Source organism: Etheostoma spectabile, unplaced genomic scaffold (genome assembly GCF_008692095.1).
Source record: "Etheostoma spectabile isolate EspeVRDwgs_2016 unplaced genomic scaffold, UIUC_Espe_1.0 scaffold317, whole genome shotgun sequence".
In the NCBI taxonomy this organism is placed as follows: domain Eukaryota; kingdom Metazoa; phylum Chordata; class Actinopteri; order Perciformes; family Percidae; genus Etheostoma; species Etheostoma spectabile.
In genome coordinates, this window is record NW_022605584.1 from 419,635 (window position 1) to 429,615 (window position 9,981).

A 9,981-nucleotide genomic window follows, 5' to 3' on the forward strand; every position below is an offset into this window, starting at 1 on the left:
GGACTTGAGGAAGACATCTCACAACTTGAAACTTCTTCGTAGGTCGAGCCATTTTTGGCCTTTCTTGGAGAAGCGGTAAGTATTCGTGGGTCCACCTTCGCAGAACAGATCCGCCATATGTTGTATTTGTTTCCAGCGCCGACGGACGTAGACATCATCCTAACAAACACACCAGGTGGAAAACTAGGTTGTGTTTTCAATGTAAGCAGATGATTTGGCGTCAGTGGCTCAAGGTCATTAGGATGATCTGTTGTCATGGTTAGGGTCTCCCATTTATGATGCTCTCCACTTTGCATAGGAGCGTGTGAAGTCCTTCATATCTAAGAGCTGTTGCTTCAAACGGAGCTCAGCACTTTTCTCAGTGTGCGGATTTGACGCTCCCAGATGCCGCCGTGGTGGGAGCTGCAGGCGGGTTGAAAATCCACTGCACAAACATTGTCGGATCGAATGATTGACACTTGACCTCTTCTGGCTTGAAAAGCCGTATGGCATTAATACATGAATCAAGTCAAGAGAATGGGCTACTTCTGTATGCACTGCCCTGACGGTTAAACACGTGAAGAGCACTCCTAACGCTTGACCTTTGCACGTCCTCTTCTGACCTCAAAAGGTCCAAAAATATCCACACCCGTATTGGTAAAGGGGGTTGTCGGGACTAAACGGTCTTGTGGCAGATCTGCCATTTTCTGCTCTCCTGCCTTTGCATGCAGTCTTCTGCGAGGTTGCATTCTGAAATCACCTTTTCTTGCGGCAGTATTGGCTCTGGTATCCAGTACCGTGTCGCAACATGGCTAAGACGTGGTTCCACCTCCATGTCCACAATCTTGAGGATGTGGTGGGGAGGAGGCGGGCTGTTCTGTGCTGTGTATGCAGATGGCAGGATGCTTGGCCTCCTCAGGCATCGCCGATCTGTTCAGCGTCTCCTACTCTAACACCTCATCTTGCAAGAATGGATCCAGTTTGGAGATAGAACTGTTCTTTTTCACAGGAGCCTCCGGCTGCACAAAGCTCGATCTTTCCGCGTAAGCTTTTTCTGACTGGATTGACCAGTTCCATTTCAGCTCTGGATAGATCTTCCACGGTAAGTATTATTTTTGCAGGTTTTTTCTTGACATACCATTTGGTGTTCAACTATGGATCTGCATTGGATCATTCACATTCGCTGTATGTTCTGCTCAAACTCCTTTTCTCTTCTCACTCAGATACCGCAACATCCTCTCAAGTGCAAATCCAGGCTGTGGCCTTTTTAGCTTATGCCAGCTGGAGTAATACTCAACGAGTGTCAATGGATCTGTGCACTTGTTTGAGGTTGTGCATGACACGCTGCAGATGTCTTCACCAACATCATCTTCAATCAGGTAAGTACACTGTTAGGTTGTTCCGGCCATCATTTCTTTTCGCGAGGAAACTAGGCCCCTGAAACCAGCTCTTACTTTCCATGAAGCTCTGGATCTTCAAACTTCTTGAAGTTGACTGCTGGGTTTTGTGAGGTGTGTTGACATACCCACTGAGAAGATGTAGTAGCTTCTCTAATTAAGGAGACACGGTTTGCTACAAACGTCTTGAAACGAAGTGCATCGTTTTCAATATACTTTAGCGCTGTTGTACTATCTGCCCAGAAAACAGACTCCATCAGGGGAACTTCAAGTTCTTCTTTCAACATCCGATCAATCTTGACTGCCACAGTAGCTGCTGTCAACTCCCTTCTCGGGATTGTGATCTGTTTGAGTGGAGCGACTCTGGACTTTCCCATCAAGAACGATACTGTTTCTCTCCCGGTCATTTGTCGGGTGGTTTTCACTCTCGATTCGGCGTTGGATGCACTGACATTTTATTTTTATAAGGCAGTATTAGGACGTCTTCCTCCTCTTATGAACACTTATATCCTCCGAGGTCTGCAGGGACACATCCCCTGCGCTCACAGGATCTGGTTTATTGACAGTCCCTAAAGCCCGCACGACATTGGCAAAAGGCTTTTAATTTTAGTATTTTAATTTTGCAGCCCCATCTGCATGGAATCAGCTTCCGAATGAAGTCCAGTTGAAGGAGTTGGTCTCATTTAGTCTTTTAAGGGCTTGTCAAAGGACCTGCAGAAGGGCAGTCTGTCTGTCACTGGTTTTAAATTGATTTAGGACCCTGGCTTTTTATGATGACATTGTTGTTTGAATATGAGTGAAAGTGTGTTTATGTATTTACACGTAAGTGTTCTGTCTATCTGAAACGTGCGCTGCCACTTGCCAGACACTCTTGTTAAAAGGAGTTTTTTTTATCCTGGTTAAATAAAGGTTTGAATTGAAGACAAAAATGTGAGCAGTATCTTGTAATTTCTAAACACATTTGCCATCTGTTGTAGAAAATACTTAATAGACACGGTTTTAGAGATTTGTTCAAACACATTCTCAAAGACATTAATCCCATTGCTCACTTTTAAGGCAAAGTAGGCTAAATAAACATGCATTTTTATTCATATCGTGCTTTTAGGACACAAGGCACAGTTCTTAAATCATGTGTTCATGTTGTACCCATTCCTTATTGCATTGGTACTGTGTTATGTAATCATTGTAATCAATTCCTGTTCATGCACTTGTATATTGTTGTGGTTATTATACGGGATCACAGAATTGTGGAGGGGGGGGGGGGGTTTACTGGCCAACAGGCTTCAGACTGGCTGGATTATCAGAACAGCTGTAGTTAATTTGTTTGTTTTTGGTCTTAAGTTTACAGTTGGTTTATCTATTTTTATAATTCTTGAACATCACTGAATTCAAAACGGTGATAACTGAAACATGTATACAACACACCATGAGTGTGTATACACATATGTACTGCAACCAGACCTAAGTACTACTCAGATAAGAACGTCAGTCCCAGTTGGTGTCCATTTCAGGGGGGGTTTCACACTTAGACCTCACCACTTGGTTCCAAGGGCCAAGGGTTAGGGGTAAGGGGTAAGGAGGAATGGGAGTTCAGCCTTAATACAAATAGCATGAAAAGACGTCAAAGCTGCCGCCCCCCTGGGCATTGTTCTAACCCAACCACTCCATAATCCAAACCAACACAACAGCCTACAGGGTCACAAACCAAACATAAACAGGTAAAATACAGTAACTGCCCGGGGAAATGGTTCAAAGATCCCGGCAACTAACAACTACAGCAGCCACAGGACACCCAATGTCAATGTTGTTAACAGACATGTTGTTCCAATTCTTTGTCCTTGTTTGTGTAGGCTCGTCCATGGAGGTCTCCAGCGCAGGAACTGGTCCCAGTCCGGCCTGTCAACTGGTAACTCTGTCTGGAAGTGGTTCCAGAACCTAGACACAGACCGGACCGGTTCACATTCAGAACGTTACAATGGAGCAAAGCACCGGTAAACATTGGGTTGAAAATACTAAAATGCTGAACACAGATACTCATTTCTACATTTCATCACAACCCAACCCTGCACCAAAATAATGATGAATGAATCGTGATTTTGGGTATTAGAAGCAAGGTGCGTGTACTTGTGGTGGTAATATCCGGTCTGGCTTATGCGGTTTGGAAGCCGATGTACAGATCGTCCCAGAGACGCCGTGCAGCACCATGTATCTCATCACCCCAATCCTGTTTTTAACCTTTAAGGAGGGAACCAAGAAAACATCAGATCACTGCTACGCAAAGCAAGAGCTTTTCTCTGACTCTTAATCATCTTTTAAACCATGGAGAATCTGATGATATGAGACTTTTGTTACTCTACTCATCATCATTGTTGTGGTGGTTTTTTCATGTCAGAAGAGTCAAGAGTACTAAAGCTCACCTCTACGTAGGAGTGCTCTCGGTCAGGCCTCTTTGGTGGAACGACAGATCCAAGAAGTCCACCAAGTAGTCATAGCCATCGGTTAGGGGTTAAATTCATCATCTGTCTCGTCACCTGGAACATACACGCCGTATTAGGACATGTGCATTTCATCAAACAGACATCCACTTTGAAGAGCGACAGAGGAAAGAATTCAGGCTCAGCCAATAGGAGCAGTCTTCGGGTTAAATTAAGTCACCCCCACAGATTTTTGAAAGCAGCAGGCAGAGAGGGAAGACCACTCAAAGGTTGAAGGCATGAAAATGAATGTCTCCACGTTGCAGGATCCAACCCACGTGTCCCTCCATGGTCCTGCTAGGACTCTGTTAGAACTGTCCCCACACATTTGCAGAACTAATATACCCCAGCAAATTTAGGATTTCAGTGAAATGAACAGAACAATGAATTGAGTGGAATCTAAGTGATCTAGCGATCTGATCTAGCGAATGAGGACTAGTTCCGGCTGACCAGGACCAGTTACCGTAGAAGCCAACATTCCACACCACATGAGATGTTACAAAGCTCAGCAGCATTATGAAAAGGAAGAGCCCAGCCCCAGTCTGCGACAGGTGTTTTAAAAGAGCGGCGAGGATCTCGTGCGTCCAGCATATTTACAGCACAACAAGGTTGTAGTTCTGAAAGCCTGCCCAGGTGTAAAAACCGGATCCAGCTTCATGTTTAAATATCTCACTGCTGATGGCGCTGTTAAGTTCATCCACATACACGTCGAAATCCCAACTGTCCTGTGATTTTTGCACCAGCTGGAGGATTGGTGATGGCCTCACTGGTGTAGTTAGAAATATTCACATGCAAACTAATTTACAGGTCCCCATGTGATATATAGAAGCAAACAAATATTTGCAATGTAGAGTATGGTGTCATGAGGAAATATAAAGTCATTATGCCTCTGTTGTTGAATCAAAACTACTCTTCTTCTCTGTTCTCTTTTTCACATGACCGGGACAAACAGAAAGAAAAAAACGTGTAAATGTCAAGTTTCCCAACCAGGCCCTTTCCAAGCTTCTACAACTCCACCCTTCAGGCTGTGACCCTGTTCTGTTGAACAGAGAAAAGGAATGATGTCAGTCCAATGACTTCTTCATTGTGCAACACTTATACTGCTCAAGTTGAATGTTTGGCCTGAAAATAACACATATTGTTTGATTTAGTTAGATTAAGGGTGAAATCCTATTTGAATTTAGACTGTGGAGCATTACTGATGTAAGTAACCTGTACACAACCTAATTTGTTTGCTTGATTGTTTAAGGTTATTAAGATATGACATTTTCTTTATATAGTATTTGTTTAGACAAAATCATCCATCATCCGTTCCTCCATCCACCGATCCTCCATTATTCCCTGAGCCAGTGTAAACCTTTCCCTGCTCTGAGAACCATGCAACCAACATGTGTACGCGTTTATCTACAGCATAGCTCTTCCGCCGTCCGACATGGCGTTCGTGATTTGCGTGGAGTAGAGCGTGACGTGACATGCTAAGGGTCATATGGACAGCGTGCAATGCTGGTAGCGTGGCGCCGACTTCGGAGATGAGTCGCCCGTCCTCATTTACATAAAGTTGAATTCAGATTACTTTATGCAAGAGAGAGCGTCCCAGCTCGACTAGCACCTCTCCAAACTCACAGAATCGTTTAAAGAGACCGTATTCAGCAGCTGCACATTATTCTCGCTAAAAGTTGTCAGAAGCCATTTCGGCGAACTATTTTCACGAAATCAGTGTGTTTTCCAAACGAGCATGTGGTACGGTCTTTTTTGAAATCGGGGAGCAGACAGCCCCTCGTGAAGTCATTCAACCGGTGCAGCCGTCTGGGTTGTCGGGGTGGAGCCTGTTGGCTTTGCTTGTCGGTGGTCAGTGGAGAGAAACTGACTCACCGGGAAAGACTCTAAGAGACTTCACTGGTCTCGGTCAGAGCAACAGGACCTGTTGGTCCTTTCTTTAACTGTCTATGGGCGAGCCCACTAGGGTACAAAACTGGGAGGAGAGACGATCCCTGCCCTAAAGCGTTAACGGCCTGTTTGAACCCTGCCCTGGCTGACAGGGATGTTTAATGATAATTATCATTCTTACAATGTAGTGACTAAGTCAATATAGAAAAACACAGACACACAGTTCCTGAGCTAGGCTGTGACTTGCCTGTTATTTTTGCATGACAACAATTAAAGCATTAGAGCACTTTTTGAGCTTAGATGTGCCAACCTGTTGGTGGGGTCTCTCAGAGCGAGGCCGAGGTCCAGAAACTTCCTGGTTTGGCGTCCACGTCTTGACGTCTGGGCGAGCTTATGATGAGCGCATTGAGTCCTCCGCCCTGTTCTTAATATTTTATCCCTAATGTATCTACACCACACACACAACACAACACACACACACAGATACTTCAGTGCATGTTTCCCCTCAGCTCCAGTCTGTACACCTGAGAATGTCCCTTGTTTCCCGTCCATCCTATAAACTCGATGACGATACCGTGGCGATATCACAGGGTTGACAACTGGGCTTTAACCAAATAGCGTCACAACGGATTTAAGATAAATCATCTTCAGCAACGTAGACAAATCACGAAGTGGTAGAAGAGAAGCGCTAGAACAGTTGAGAACCCAGAAGGACATCACTTTCCTGAATGAGACCTCCTTTCCCTTAGGGGGTGCTGCGAACACTGCGCCCCCCCGCGGCCACGTAACTGTCTGATGGATGAGCCTCCACAAGTAGCCGAGCAATGGGCAGATGGCCGGGCTGGGACCTGACCAGCAGAGCTTTGTAATTCAGCAGCTTCTTCCTTTCGTTCTTGATGAACTCGCCTTCCAGGAATCTGGTCACGGACACGCACCGTTACACTGACAGCCTGGCAGCAGCGGGGGTATGAAACTCAGATTCATCATTTAAACTAACCACAGCAGCACTTAAAAACAGGACATTGTTTCATTTGAGAACATTTTGGAGTAACCATTATGTTAAGCAACGTATACACTAGGATGCATTCAGAAGTAGCATGACTACATTTAAGAAATCAAAAGCAATGGTAAATGATACATAAACTATCACATTTAATATTAGTGCTGGTGTGCCCCCTTATACCAAGGCTGAGTCCTTACCACAGTGGTCCAGGGTTTGAATCCATCTGTGGCCCTTTACTGTCCATTAAAGGCCAAAAGCCCCCAAAATAATCTTAATTACTACCAAGAATGGGGCAGCCTCACCCAGTGTATTTGCCCCCGCTGAACGTCAGGGGGAACAGATGCACCCCAGCCCGAAGTCACTCATCATCAAGTCCACATTCTGTGGAGCCGGCCCCCGTTTGGCCTGGTGCAGTCCACAGTGTTCAGGATCATGTGACCGCAATCCAAAGACATTGTACAAGGCCATCGGACAGAATGGATTTAAGTCTGCAACTGAGTGTCAGGAGGACCTGATACCTGTCCATCTGCCTTCACCTGTCTGTCTTTCACCTGTCTGTCTGTCTGCTGTTACCGCCCTGTCTGTTACCAGTCTATGTTACCGGTCAGCCTGTCTGTCTGTCGGTCTGCCGTTGGTTCTTGTTCACTGTTAGCTTTTAGAAAATGAATTCATCGTGCTGTTTCCTCATTGGTCCAATCCTGTCCTGCATAACCAATCACGACAGCACGCACCCTTATATTCACAATGATGCAGGTGTCCATTTCCGGATGCACACCGTCCATAGCATCATAATCTAGGTTTCGTCAATCGGCGGAGACCAAGGGTATGACCGTTAAAAGGTTTTCTCATTTCTATTTATCATGAAAGTTCATATTTAAGATCCACATTTTAAAGTCATTGCCCTTTGATGGGGTTACATTTGCCAGACTCCAAACGGAACCACGTTGATGTTGGTCAGCTTGACTTGACTTGGCTCCAATACCTGTTGCATCAAAACACAGAGAGAGAGAGGGGCATAATGCACAATGAACTTCAAACCCATTGAGAGATCAGTTTTAAAGTGACAGGACTTTACCCACCAAAAGAACAGGTTCGACTGTCACCCACAAATGGGGACATCCGGCTCCTCTCGGACAGGACTTCAGTGTGGGGTAACAGGAAAGACACAGGTAGGTCGATTAAACAAAAATATATTAAAGCTGATTTCAGTGTAACAACAGTGCCGAGCTCACCTGGGTGGTTCGCGTGCATGTGGCGATGTAGATGAGATCTGCTGCGCACAGTCGGTCCAGGGAGTCTGCCGGAGGCTCGTGGAGAAGCCACCAGCCTCTGGCGAAACGCAGGACCCTTCAGCCAGGGTGTCAAACAGGAAGTGCCTTGGCCGCCTGCAGGCTCATGCAGGCGTGGGTCAAGTACGTCACCTGGGTGGGAAGTCACAATTCGGTTGTGCGCAATGGACAGATCTGACATAGGCTTAGTATAGTGGTAGTTCCTGCAGGACACGGCAGATACATACTTTGACTTCTCCGTCTGGAGCTCGCAGAGGCTCTCGAGGGTCTCCAGCCAGGGGTCGACGGGGCTCAAACTCGATCAGCTGAAGCCCCCCATCATCCAAAATCTCTACTTCTGAAGTGACATGACATACATGCTTGGCGGGATTTGCAGAGGTCAGTCCAGCTCAGTGTTTCCCACACATAGAAATGTGTGGCGGTGCGCCACACAATCATCAAACGCTATTTAAAACATGCATTCATTCAGCTGCACTTCCTGTCCTCCCCCTCTCCGTCTCGCTGTCACCTGTGTTATAAAAAAGATATGTATTGTAAGGTAATTATCATGATGATACGACATCGTACACCCTTAGCAAAGGGGAAATTCCGGAAACTCACCAGCTCGTCCTGCAAGAAGCTGTCAGGTGGATTCACGTATTTCATTGTCGACACGTTAACTTCCACGTGTTGTGGTGCATTTAACAGTCCTGTGGAGCAGATCAGGCCGTCAGTCAGAGGGAAAGGTACAATCATCTCTGCTACGTGCTTCTGCCAGACTGATCTACCTGCATTCAGGTCTTCAATGTCCCTGTGAAACAAGCCCCCCTGGTTTTTGCATTGGTTCTTGCAGGCTTTAAGGCCTGTGCTGGTCTTGATATGATGTAACATTTTCCGTCTTCTGGGTTTTTCTGGAAATGACGCCATCTTAAGTGAGCCGACTGCTCCAGATCCAGGGAAAGCACCACCACCGCTCTTTGAGAAGTCATTTTACACTAAATATTAGAATACACCAAATAAAAATCAGTTAAAGACGATTTGAATTTTAGTTTCTTGCTTGTGGCTAACACCTTGAGCTTACACGCTCAAAGCTGTGGAGATGATCGTGGACTTCAGGAGGCCTCCCCCCCCCACTCTTCCCCATCACCATAATAACCAGCCCTGTGTCTGCTGTGGAATCCTTCAGTTTCTGGGATCCACTATATCCCAGGACCTGAAGTGGGACCCAACGCTGCCACCACCATCAAAAAGGCCACCAGAGGATGTAGTTCCTGGGAGCGTCAGGACCTCAACCTACCTAGGATCCGCTGATCCACTTCTACAGTCTGTCCTCTGCACGTCCTCACTGTCTGGTCTGGATCTGCCCCCAAAAAGGACCGGAGCAGACTACAACGGCCACTTAGGACTGCGAACAAGCATCGGTGCCGTTGAAAGCTCCAAAAGCCCCCTTCAACAAGACAACGGATCTCCAACGCCATGATGTAAGAACCAGGTAAGGTAGGGGTACTTGAACTTGAATCATACTACCTCTAAAGTCATTTCGTAGACATAATGGATTTGACACTTCATGTGGTTTATTTTTTTTCTTCACAATTTCAATGTTTTGGTTCCTCTGATTCGTGTCTTCATGTCACTCATCAGGAGTCCATTATTTGTCCGATGGAACTTTATTCAAAGCATGAGCTCCACCAAAGAGCCTGCACTCACTGCAGAAGGGATCTGACGTGTCCTAAGACTGTGGACGTGTGGGCGAACTTTTCTTTCTTAGCTGAGCGACAAGGGACATCTTGGAGAAGCGGTAAGTATTCGTGGGTCCACCTTCGCCAGAACAGATCCGCCATATGTTGTATTTGTCTCCAGCGCCGACGGACGTAGACATCATCCTTAACAAACACACCAGGTGGAAAACTAGGTTGTGTTTTCAATGTAAGCAGATGATTTGGCGTCAGTGGCTCAAGGTCATTAGGATGATC

General features: G+C 46.0%; 1 pseudogene; it reads right to left on the bottom strand.

Moving 5' to 3' along the window:
• LOC116686153 (cytidine monophosphate-N-acetylneuraminic acid hydroxylase-like) overlaps nt 1-8,997 on the bottom strand; it is a 13,302-nt pseudogene extending 4,305 nt beyond the window's left edge.
• Nucleotides 8,998-9,981: the final 984 nt, after the last annotated feature.